Source organism: Quercus lobata, chromosome 9 (genome assembly GCF_001633185.2).
Source record: "Quercus lobata isolate SW786 chromosome 9, ValleyOak3.0 Primary Assembly, whole genome shotgun sequence".
Taxonomy (NCBI): Eukaryota; Viridiplantae; Streptophyta; class Magnoliopsida; order Fagales; family Fagaceae; genus Quercus; species Quercus lobata.
The window spans coordinates 9905712-9919666 of NC_044912.1; the positions used below are offsets into that span (position 1 = coordinate 9905712).

Consider the following 13955-nt stretch of genomic DNA (forward strand, 5'->3'; position numbering starts at 1 on the left):
TTGCATCCAACTATTTTCATTCCCTGTTGCCTTTCCACTAGCCTCCAAACACCATTCTTTTGCATAGAATCAAGCTCCTCATTTATAGCACTAATCCAATTATTTGAATCAGTATCTTCTAAGGCTTGAGAGTATGTTGCTGGGTCTCTCAAATCTTGACTAACTTTCACCTTCTTATAGTTTTCACTATTATAAAGGTAATAGTCAGACATATCATGCCCCTTAGAAATTCGAGTGCTTCTTCTCAAAGGTGTTGGATCTATAGCTTTCACTATTATTGACTCTGTATCTCTTTGTTCTTCCAAGACTTCCTTTTGAAAATCATCATTACCCTCAATTTCAAAAAGATCCTCCAAAAATTTTACATTTCTACTCTCCAAAATTACTTGACTTTCTGGATCAAACAATCTATATCCTCTAGACCGCTGTGGGTAGCCCACCATGACACACCTTTTTGTTTTAGACAACAATTTATCCCTACTAGGATCAGGAATTAAAACATGAGCAATACATCCCCATATCCTAATATGAGACAAACTAGCTATCTTACCAACAAACAACTCATAAGGTGTTTTCTCTAAGGCTTTAGTGGGAATTCTATTTAAGATATGCATAGCTGCTAGAATAGCTTCACCCCAAAATGAAGTTGGCAAATTTGCTCTTGCCATCATAGATCTAACCATGTCTAGGAGTGTTCTATTGCGTCTCTCAGCAATCCCATTAGCCTCAGGGGTATATGGAGGAGTGCGAAAATGAACAATTCCATTCTCAGCACAATATCTCTCAAAATCATTTGATACATACTCTCCACCTCTATCTGAATTGACAGATTTTATTACATTGTTTGTCCATTTTTCAACCTCAAGTCTATAAGTGATAAACTTTTCTAAAGCCTCCGATTTATGTTTCATCAAATAGACATACCCATATCTAGAAAAGTCATCAGTAAAGGTGATAAAATAACGATATCCTCCTCTAGCATTTATATTCATAGGTCCACAAATATCAGTGTGAACTCTCTCCAAAACCTGAGAAGTATGACCTCCTATAGAGTAAGACTTTTTCGTCATTTTCCCTTCAATGCAACTTTCACATGTTGGATAATCTTCTAATATGACATCACTTAACAGACCCATTTTGATCATTCTTCCAATTTTTTGTTTACTAACATGTCCCAATCTCAAGTGCCATAGATAAGTTGCATTATCTTTCACAGAAACATTAACATCACACACAATACTCCCACACAAATGCACTTGATACATATTATTATTTCGAAAACCATATAGCACTACAACATTATTTTTCTTCATCAAGAATCGTCCATTTCCAAAATAAAAATCATAACCAAGTTTTTCTAGCATAGAAACAGATAACAAATTTCTCCTAAGACTCGGAGCATACAAACAATCAACTAAATCAAAAGTTGACCCATTATTTAGTTTTAACTCAAAAACTCCTATGCCTTCAATCTTGGCTTTTGCATCATTTCCCATATAAATGTAACTTGCTCCATCATTTATTTTCTGTAGCCCTTTGAACCCCTGCATAGTATTAGAAATATGAGCAGTAGCTCCTGAATCAGCCCACCAAGATCCAAACTTAATAATAGTGGTATTAATTTCATTGAGAATAAGATTGCCAAAAATACCTTGAGGTTGTTTCTCACGTGACCTCAAAAGAGAATGACATTCAGATTTTTTATGGCCTGGTTTGTTGCAATGATAGCAAATAATCTGTTTTGTTTTGACCTCAACATCTTGCTTAACTAAAGCCTTCTTGTTACTTCTCCAATCATTTTTACCACTTTTAAATTTTCTTTTCTTCTCAAACCTTTTGCTTCCTTTAGGAATAGACTCCTTTTGTTCAGCAATGTTAATTGAAAAATTATTAGCTCTCACCTTTGCATCCTCTTTAGCTGTGACCTTAGATAAGAGATCATCTAATGTCCAATCCAAACTCGAAACAAAATAAATTTGTCTTAAGGTATCATATGAATTGGGCAAGGATGACAGGATAGTTGAAATTTTTGTTTTATCATCTATTGGTCTTCCCTGAAGGGCTAATTCATCAGTTAAGGCAATCATATTAATCACATGTTGACGAGCATCTTCTCCTTCTGATAATTTAGTCCTAATAAATTTTTCCCATAAGCCTTCCACATGTGCACTAGACTTTTTTCCAAACTTCACTTCTAGGCTATCAATTATGGATTTAGCACTAGGGGAATTCATATAGCTAACCATCAATGAATCAATCATATATCCCAACATAAAAAATTTCATTTTGTTATCTGCCTCAATCCATTTATTATAGGAGATTTTATCAGACTCAACAGACTCCTCGTTGGGCTTAGGTGGACATTCAGATTTAATACAATTACTGTAATCATAAAACCCCATGTATAAATCTACTCTACGTTTCCACTCTGCATAATTGGGTCCAGAAAGTGTACAATTTTTCATGATATCAGCCATGTTCAGAGAACCAGAGGAGTTTGCCATCTCTCTGTAAAACGCAACACATATAATTTGTGTATTAAAATCCAATTCTTTTGGCTATCAATTTCTTTTGATAACATACAAGAATTTATATTTAATGACAAATATTTCAACCAATTAAATTCATCCCGTATCCGTAGGGGCGTAAGGAAGAATTTAATCAATTAGTATTTATCTCTTAAATATTTATTTATATTAAATTAGAGCCTGTGTCTATCCGTAGGGGCGTTGACACACACACACACACACATATATATACATTGTGTCTATCCGTAAGGGCGTTGACACATTTATATATATAATCTTTCAAAATCCTATCTCATCCATGTGATTAACCGAAGGGGTGTCATCATGTTTGAGTTTAGAATAATGAAAGAGTTATAGATGTATTAACTTTGAAGAAAACTAACTCCCACTACAAACTTAAAATTAACTAAATGGCGTTATGCTGTATTTGTTACAACCATTTATTAATAAAAATTTATTGTATACCTAACATATAACAATATGACATGTATAGGGGAAAAAAAAATTTACCATAAAGACAAGTTATCATAAATATTAGCAGAGCCTACATGCTTGTGACTGTTGGAATTATACTTAAAAAGTAATAATTCAAGAGAAACAAATATAATACATCTATCAATTAACAATTATATCATGTGCATATGTAATAAAAATCAACAATAAGATGTGAGAAATTCACATACTAGATTATGTTATTCAAGGACCTCACAAGCAATCAGGATGCTCTCCCCAGCTGGTCAGGATTAACAAGAGCTTTATTTTCTCTTTCACACCCCCTTGCAAGTGTGGCCTTGACAATATTTATAATATTCAGAAAGGACATGACCAGCCATAAAATCCTTCCTATCGTAATAACACTTCATGTAACAGAAATGTTACATTTGTTAATAAACAACTTTATTAATTAGATTCATTAATGAAGAAGTTTATTAATGTGTTATTACTTTTATAACTCCATGCTAATACATGGATTCATCTATCGTTCATATCCAAAACTACTATAATGACAGCACCTTTAATAGGAGTTCAAGTTACTGGTATTGACACGATAGATTTATTAAAGCCAACACTCAACGTGCATGAATCTCATTATGGAAGGACTTCCGAGATTATTATGCACTAACCATCGAAAGACTAGCCCTTAATGTCTTCCATAGTCTGAGCAATTTTAACTTGCACCTCCCTTCCATCATGGTCCAACAATGTACCTATCAGAATAGGCTACATCATGATGGATATGGTCAAGTTAAGGACTACAATGAATGCATTTATAATCTTAGTCTACTAAATCAAGTAGACTTATTTCAATATATCAATATCTTACATCATAAAAATATTGCATAATTTCATAAGAGATTGAATATTTATTTGTTAATAATAGAGGCATCATACATATTATATTGGGCCACATTATTCTAACACTTTTGTCACGCCCCAAACTTAAAAATGGTCCAAAACATGAGAAAACTATAGCTTAAAGGTATCTGTAAATTTTTTCAATCCAATGAATTCTCACAAACATCAAGAAATTTTCATAACAATTTCATTAAAGATTTCATTAAAGATGGTCCAAAGTAAGTTAGAGCTTTATGAATAATTACAAATACCACTTGCCACAAAAGAATTGAGGTCTACGTAATAATTACATGTCAATAACTTGTACTAACGGGAATAAAAGTCATCACCAACTATTCTATACAAAAGAATAAGTCAAGTCTCCTTTAGGATGTACAACACCTAAGGATCACCACCTCAAAAATTTAGTCTCCATTAGTAGTTGTCTAACTACTACTAGCTACAAAAATCAAATCCATTAGTAGTTGTCTAACTACTACTAGCCATAAAAATCTATCTCAAAATGATCACTGCCTACTACAAAATTTGGTAAAAGAATGAGATGAGAAATAGAGCTCAGTAAGTAATATAATTAATTGAGATAAGAGAAATACAAGTTTCATGATTATGAATAAATTTCAAACATGCTATAATTTAGGAATTACAATTTGATTTATGCAAAATCAATTTCAATAATAACATGACAAGAATGATTAAATAATCTAGAACAAAGCTCGTTAAAAGAATCACCATAAAACTACATATTATATATATAATGTGAGCTATCAAAACACCATAAAAAAAATCCAACCCAAGACCACATGATAATGCCAACACAAAGCCGGAACTAGTCCACTGACACAAAGCCTAAACTAATTTGTCAAAGCGAGAGGATTTGCTGCATACCTATATGCAACAATTACTACATACAGGATTAGGTGGCAGCAAAAAATATGTGGCAAGTGTCCAAAGGTCCACCTGGTCATGTGCATTGTGCTTGACCCTTGGACACTTGATGTTTTATTCTACTACCAATTGCTGCATACGGGTATGTAACAAATCATCTCCCTTCGTCAAATAATGCGATAAATCCATGGAGTCCATTATCAATGATCAAATTAAGATGTTTTTCCTTTCCCAACTAACAATACAACAGAACACATACAAACACGCAATGATATATGTGAAAAATCCCTAGAATAGGGGTAGAAAAACCACGATGACCCTTGCTCCTGAGAATACTTTTACCAAGAAAACAAAGAACTTTTACAGGTTACTTCCTTACAATATTCTCTGCTGTGTCTTTCTATTCTACTACTATGGCAATTGTACACGTTTAGGGCTAGGATGGTTCGAGTACGTTGGCCTTTTAAAAAACAACAATACCCTTCTCTAAACCTTGCGACGGTACAAGTAGTTAATTACTACAATTAACCACACCTCCTTTAATTTGTGGGGTAGTTATGAAATGAAAATTACTATCATCCTTGCCTACAAATAGATGATGCATTTTAATAGATAAGGGGCTACAAAGACAACACAAACAACACAAAATGTCCGAATTCTCTCTGGAGATGTAGGTAAGTCAAGTAGTCCTCAGGTTTGTAGTAGATTTTAGGCTTGTAAGTATATTTTATTTCCCTTGTGTTTTCTTATTTAATCAAGTAGGTTTTAATCTTTTACATTTCTTGCTTGGCTGTAGGCTTTATAATCTAGGTATTTTCTCATCTACTTTGTTAACTTGTGCACTTCTCAAAAGGTCCTATTAAGTTAGGCATTTCCAAATCCCAAATTCTAATCCTTGAAGACAAATATTTACTTCGAACTATTTTGAATCACTTCAAGTAACATAAAAACTGGATTCTACTCAAACAATGCCATTGGGATTTTAATTTTTTTTTTTTTTAAATCATTTTGTTCATTTTGTCTTTTTTTAAATTGAGGAATTATAACGTTTATTTTTTGTTTTTTCATGTGTATTTAGGCTATTTTTTAATGCCAATTAGTTTATTATTATTATTTTATTAATCATGTCATCTTTTAAGTATGATAGCTGTGGAAGCATTTGACCACGCAAGTAGTTTCCATCACTGAGATTAAGGACCAAATTAAACAAATTCAAAATATGAAGATTAAAATGAAAACAACCCAAAATATCAATATAAAACATGTATTTTTGTGAAAATTTAAAAAGCTGACAGCAATGCTACAAAAAAATAGTTTTCTCATTGTTATTTTTGTGATGTTCCTGTACAGTATTATTATACCTTGCAAGAAAAATTGTCTTGGGGATTCCTTGTATCGTGGCTTTTTTTAATATATAAGTGGCGTAGGAAGCATTTATCAATGTATGATGCTGTTGAAGAATTTTTGCAAAGCCAAATTAACCTCATACCAATTAGGTATTCTTACTCAGAAATTAGGAAGATGTCCAAAGGTTTTAAGGATAAATTAGGTGAAGGAGGCTATGACATTGTTTATAAAGGAAAGCTTGAAAGTGGTCCTCTTGTCGCTATAAAGATGTTGGGTAGCTCCAAAGCTAATGGGCAAGAATTTATCAATGAAGTTGCAACAATTGGAAGGATTCACCATGTGAATGTGGTGCAACTCATTGGCTTTTGTGTTGAGGGGCCAAAGCATGCCCTTATATATGAATTCATGCCTAATGGTTCTCTTGAAAAATACATTTTTTTTTCTTGGGAAGAGAGTATCCCCTTAAGTATTGAGAAAACATGTGAGATTTCTCTTGGAGTGGCTTAGAGCCACGTTTTTTAGACGCGGCCACAGTTAAGAATTAAAAAAAGAAAAAAAGAAAAAAAAAATACACACAGGTCCTATGGCCGCGTTTTATAAACGCGGTCGTAGCTCCACCCCCAAAAATGCAGCTATAGCTCAAACAAACGCGGCTTTAGACGCGTTCTATGGCCCCATGTATAAAACACAGCTTTAGTCCGTCTGGGGCCGCGTTTTTACAAACGCGGCCTAAAAAAATGCAGACTCAGACCCCCACGTTTTGTAGTGTCATAACATTCTTCTCGATGAGAACTTTATTCCTAAAGTTTCTGATTTTGGGCTTGCAAAACTTTATCCAGCGAATGATAGCATAGTGTCTTTGACTGCTATAAGGGGAACACTAGGATATATAGCTCCAGAATTGTTCTATAAAAACATTGGAGGGGTCTCCTATAAAGCTGATGTTTATAGTTTTGGCATGTTATTATTGAAAATGGCAAATAGAAGAAAGAACGTGAATGCATTTGCAAACCATTCAAGCCAAATTTACTTCCCAACTTGGGTCTATGGCCAATTTAGCAAAGGAAATGACATAGAAATGGAAGATGCCACAGAGGAGGAGAAAAAAATTGCTAAGAAGATGATCATGGTCGCATTATGGTGCATACAAATAAAGCCTAGTGACTGTCCTTCAATGAATAAAGTTGTAGAAATGTTTGAAGGAGAAGTTGAATACTTACAAATGTCTTCCAAGCCTTTCCTATCATCATCACCAAGGAGACCGATAGGGGATGTAGAAGACAACTTAAATTCAACTAGTTCATCATTTCAATATAGTAAATCAAGTCAATTGGCTAAACTTTAAATGCAAAGGAAAGCTAACACCACCGCGGAATTGGGGCTATTATTCTTCACATATTTGATAGCATAAAGACACTTCATATTTTTGTGTGACAAATAATGGGTCCCTTGATTTATGATACCTACAACAATTTTATTTATTTATTTTATTTGCTTAGTACGTGACATATTTACTTGTTAAAGTCTTTTTAAGAGGGAAAAATTATAACTTTATAACTGCGAATATGTATTTGATTTAAGTAATAAAACAATGCTGAAAAACCAGGCAATAGCTCAGTCGTACAAATTGCTTTTCTCCTCTTTATTTATTCTGTATTCATATGAATGGTTAAGCAATCAATTCATGTTAATATAAAAATAAATAAATAAAATAAAAAAATAAAAAAAGAAGCAATCAATTCATGTGGCCTACAATAATTGTGCCAATCAGTGGCTGCCCTGCCTTCTACTGAGAAGGAATCCTTCCAAATATCGTTGTGAAGAATCGTTCGACCTCTGGAATAAATCAGGCAGCTAATTCTTTAATGTTTCCAGCACTACAAAAAAGGCTAGCTGTAGGGCCTTTTCTTTTAGCTTTTTAGCTGCGTTTAAAAAAAACGAGACTATAGATACCCTATAGTTGACATTAAGGTAGAAATATGCAAGCATGATTGATGGAAAGAGAAATATAGAAGTGATCCTCCACATTAATTATTTTTTCTTTATTTATTTATTTTTTTTATACGTTTTATTTATTTATTTTTACATATTCGTCTTGTACTAATTTAAGCGCACAAGATGCAGCAAAAATATAAGTGAACATGATAATAGGGCATGGCTTTATTTATTTGTGTGTGGGAATTAAAATTGTCTATGAGTATACATCCTCTGCTTTATGAATCACTCCTAACTTGGACTATGCATATCATATTGAAATCAAAATGTACCAATCTCTTACTTGCACTAGATGACTAAATATTAAAATATAACCAAATGAATCAATGAAGTTGGTTGAAATAGATTTCCTATGTATTTGACTTGAGGTGACAAGTTTAGTAAACATTTTTTTTTGATAGAGAGCAGGTTCATTTACCAATTCCGTGTTGTGTTCACGGGTCACATCTAATATTATCTCCTAAATATACTAGTGGGTAAAAACATGTAGCATACTTGTTCAGTACATGTACGTACATAACAATTAAAAAACTCTTGTCTACTGTCTAATTCTCAAATGTACAGTAAAAAATGCGAAATTTTGGAATGAAAAGTTTCATTACCAATTGTTACAGATAAGTATTAAACCCATACATAAATACTGCAGTTAAAAAATGATAAAAGTAAAACTCTAAAGTCTAAAGATTGCAATGAGGGCCAGAGGTTATCAACTATTCAACTACTGTAAAAGATTAAAACAATCCTAAAAGATAGACTTTAAATCAGACAACACGTATCACTTAAACATTGTAGAACTCAAAATATTGACAGCACCGTCAAAAGTAAAACTCATCTCCACCAGTACACCTTATTGCATCTGCCATCTGCCATCTGCCATCTGCAAGCCTACTTTTTTTTTTTTTAAATCAATTTTTCATTGTTCCTATCTTACAGTTTTCAACGTCAAATTATTCCTTGTAAGTTCACTCTTTGTTACTTTTTTTTTTTTTAATCCTTTATCCGTTGACCTATTCTATTAGTATTGTATAATATTATTTGCTTGTACAATTTGTATAACTATTGATTCTATTTTAACGTAATTGTTGATTTATTCTTGATTATGGAACTAATTTTATTTATTAAGTGGATTATTTCAAATTAAATTGCTGAGAAATTTTTTATATAATTGTAATTTGTTGAATCATTATATTTATCTCTAAAAAGCATATAGTAAATATGTCCGCATTTTTATGGCGAAATTTTAAAATATAAATGTGTTCTACACATACTATACATGTTGCGCTATTTCTAAGTTTTGGTATTTTTTTACCAATTTTTTGAAACATATACTTTTGTTACAAATGCCGAATTATTTCCATCCGGACACTTAGAGTCTGTTTGGATAAAACTTATTTTACTGAAACTGAAAACTGAAAACACTGTAGCAAAATAATTTTTAAATATGTGAATAGTATCGTGGGATCCATTTTTAATGAAAAATTGTTAAAAAATGAGATTTGTGGGTCCCGTAACTGAAAAGTTGCTGAAAATTTGTGTAAAAGGTACTGAAAAATTAATTAAAATAATTTTTAAATACTGAAAAGTTGATTAAAGTGCTGACAAGTTGCTGAGGTGTGCAATAAGTTTGGTACCAAAGTCAACAACCATGGCTGAAACGCGCAACAGTGTAAACGCAAACGTGAATAATCCGTATCCAAACCAACAATTAGAGTGCATTCGCGCTTCCCAGACGCACGTTTGCGTTTCAGTTTTTTTTTTTTTTTCCCAGCCGTAACTTTTTTACTTTTCTTCTGTGAACAGTGCTCTCGTGCACTGTTTATGAGTCACACAAACTACACTTTTCAACAATTTTTTCATTAAAAATTGGTCTCACAGTACTATTCACACATTTAAAAATTATTTTGTTACAATGTTTTTTAATTTTCAGTTTCAGTTTTCAGTTTTCAGCTGTATCCAAACAGACCCTTAATGTATTCTAAACTTACTATATTTTACTAACTTGATATATGGATATTCATATTTTTCCTTTATATAATAAAAATATATATTTTTTTAAAATAAAAATAAACAAACAAACAAAACCCAAGGCTCTTGTATAATTGTAGCCCGTTGGAACCAATATCAATATGCTAGGCCTCTCTGTTTCGTGTGCCTCAAACTACCTTTATTTATTTCCTTCGATCAAACCCTCAACTCGTTCCCGCCAAAACCTTCAATCATCATCACCACTAAATCCAAACTCTGAACCCCTTAACCACCGTCAGATCCACCACCTCAATGTGGGCCACCTCCACAAAGCAATCTTGACCCTCCATCTCATGGCCCAAAAGGGTACCCACCCAGACCTCACCACCTACTCCCTCTTCCTCAAGTCCTGTATAAGGTCCCGGAACTTCCAACTCGGCAAACTCGTTCACACCCACTACTTGACTCACTCCCAACTCCACCTCAACTCTCTCATTCTCAATTCTCTAATCAGCTTGTATTAAAAAAAGTGGGGTTTAGGCTAAAGCAAAATTCATTTTTGATGATATGGGAGATTTGAGAGACTTTGGTTTCTTGGACTGCTATGGTTCTTGTTTTGCAAATAATGATATGGGAACTGAAGCCATAGTCACGTTTCTTGATATGCTTGAAAATGGTTTCTGCCCAAATGAGTATTGCTTTTCAGTATTGATTCGTGCGTGTTCGAATGTGGAAAATGTTCCCATTGGGGAAATCGTTTTTGGGTTTGTTATCAAAAGTGGATATTTTGAGTCTGATGTATGTGTTGGATGGGCATTGATTGAAATGTTTGTGAAGGGTAGTGGTGATGTGGATTTAGCCTATAAGGTGTTTGAGAAAATGCCTGAAAAGAATGCGGTTACTTGGACTTTGATGATAACTAGGTTTATGCAATTTGGGTACCCAATGGAGGCTGTAGATTTGTTTTTTAATATGGTTTTGAGTGAGTATGTACCGGATCGATTTACATTTGGTGGAGTTATTTCAGCTTGTGCAGAGAAATTGTTAAATCTTGGGCAGCAATTGCATTCTTGGGTCATACGGACTGGCTTTAGATGTTTGTGTAGGGTGTTGTTTGGTAGACATGTATGCTAAGTGTGCAGCGGATGGATCAGTGGATGATGCAAGGAAAGTTTTTGACGTAATTGTTGATTGTAATATCATGTCTTGGACAGATATTATCACAGGATACGTGCAAAGTGGAGGGCTTGATAATTAAGCTGTTGAACTTCTTAGGGAAATGATCAAGGGTCATGTTTCACTTTCACCAAATCATTTCACCTTTTCTAGTGTCCTTGTGGCATGTGTAAATCTTTCTGATCCCTGTATGGGTCAACAAGTTTACACGCATGCAGTGAAACTTGGTCTTGCATCGCTTAATTGTGTGGGAAATTCTCTTATTAGCATGTATGCAAGGTCTGGCATGATGGAAGATGCTCATAAAGCTTTTGATATGCATTTTGAGAAGAATTTAATTTCTTACAACACGATTGTTGATGCATATGCCTAAATTGGAATTCTGAAAAAGCCTTTGAGCTTTTTCATGAAATCAAGGATATTAGAATTGGGGCTAGTGTTTTCACATTTGCTAATCTCTTGAGTGGAGCTGCTAGTATTGGTGCAGTTGGTAAGGGAGAGCAAATTCATGCATGGGTACTAAAATCAGGGTCCTCATCAAATAAAAGCATCTGTAATGCTTTGACTCCATGTATTCTAGGTGTGGAGGTATAGAAGCTACTTTTCATTTTTTTTAATGACATGGGAGGTCGAAATGTTATATCTTGGAGTTCAATGATTACTGGTTTTGCAAAACATGGATTTGGCTCTAAAGCTATGGAAATGTTCCACAAAATGCTTGATGATGGTGTTGGACCAAATGAGATCAACTATATTACTGCTTTATCAGCTTGTAGCTGTGTGGAGGCTAATATTTGATGGCTGGAAACCCTTCACCTCAATGTACAGAGAACATGGGATTGTTCCGAGAATGGAATATTACGCATGTATGGTTGATTGATTGGGTTGATCAGGATCCCTTTTAGAAGCACTTGAATTCATTAATTCAATACCTTTCAAGACTAGGCTGATGCGCTAGTCTGGCGTACATTTCTTGCTGCCTGTCTGGTTCATGGCAACAAAGAACTTGGGGTACATGCAGCAAAGATGATTCTTGAGCAAGACCCATATGACATATGATCCAGCAGTCTATATCTTACTATCAAACTTGTATGCTTCCTCAGGTCAATGGGATGATGTGGTAATAATTAGAAAAAATTTGAATGAGAGAAACTTGATCAAAGAAGCAGGTTGTAGCCGGATAGAGGTGGAAAATATGGTGCACAAGTTCCATGTTGAGGACACTTCACACCCCTAGCACAAGATATTTATTATGAACTGAATCAATTGGCTTAAAAAATATAGGAATTGGGCTATGTACCCGATACAGATTTTGTTCTTCGATCATGATGTCGAGGATGAACTAAAGGAGCAATATTTGTTTCAGCACAGTGAGAAAATAGCTGTGGCATTATGTCTTATAAGCATATCCAAACCAAAACCTATTAGAGTATTTAAGAATCTTCGTGTTTGTGGAGACTGTCACACTGCAATCAAATATACTTCAATGGCTAGAGGTAGCGAAATAGTGGAGAGAGACTCAAACCGGTGTCATCACTTCAAAAATGGAACATGTTCTTGCAATGATTACTGGTGATATTGAAAAAAATTTACTTTCTTTTCTCTTTATTCATTTTTTGTTCGCCCGACTGGTGAGGTTTAAGTTTTAGGGTGTTATTACATTGAATAATGTTGGATTTCCTCAATGAGAGTTTGGCATATCGGACAAAGTTTATAATATGAGTTTCCATTGCCTAGGTTCTTAGCTTCCTTCTTTCGGCTGGGTTGGGAATGGATATTTTGGTCACTTATTAAAACTATTTTCTTAGGCTGATGCGCACGACTGCCAGCTGCAATTAATCTTAAGTTAGCATATGCATTTGTCATTAATTCTTTCAGCTTTGATGCGTCACTTCTTCTACTAGCTGTAACCTTTATAATTCATACTTGGACCTGATTTGTACAACTAGTGATTTGTACCATCACTTAATTAACAAAAACTATATGCATTTTCTCCCAGAGCTCATATTGCTTGTTCTTTAAAGTTCTCTCACAAATTTCAGAAGTCTTTTTTGCTATTTTCCTCTCTCTCTCTCTCTCTCTCTCTCTCTGTGTATGGCAATGCTTTCAATTTTCTCTTTTTAGACGAATGTTTGTAAATGAAAGATGTGGTAATGTGTTAGTATTGCTTTGTGATGCAATGAAATGCACTCGTGGTAGTAAATGTTTTTGTGAGCTCTTTGTTAACCAAGGGAAAAGTTTATTTTTGTGCCATTTTTGGTGAGGTAAAATGACTAACGTTTTTATTTATGTAATAGCTAGGTGAATCGGGATAGCCTGTACAAATGCTGATGGGAATTTGCATGTGGCAATGAGGATATCATCCATTTTAAACTTACAAATAAAGCGTGCTGCAAAGGGAGAGAGATGTTCCATACAGATTTAGATAAGTGCTGAGACAAAGAGTTCAAAAGAGAAAGAAGAGCAGAAATCAGGAGATTGCTTTACCTGCTTCATTGTCACAGACCGTATGGAGGAGAGATAGCGTCGGCATTGCCACTTATATTGATTTGAGATGAGACACCCATAGAGCAAACACTTCAAAAACCCCGGCGTGCCTATGTGCCCTGGGACACTTCTGCATGTGTCCCCTTGAATAAAATTATTATTAAAAGAGAATTCCTTTAATTTTATATATCTATAAAGATTTTGATAGTTTTTATT

General features: G+C 34.0%; 2 pseudogenes; both read left to right on the forward strand.

Annotated features, from left to right (window-relative positions):
* Nucleotides 1-6176: 6176 nt before the first annotated feature.
* LOC115961179 lies at nt 6177-7461 on the forward strand (annotated as a pseudogene).
* Nucleotides 7462-10237: 2776 nt separating this feature from the next.
* LOC115961180 lies at nt 10238-12828 on the forward strand (annotated as a pseudogene).
* Nucleotides 12829-13955: the final 1127 nt, after the last annotated feature.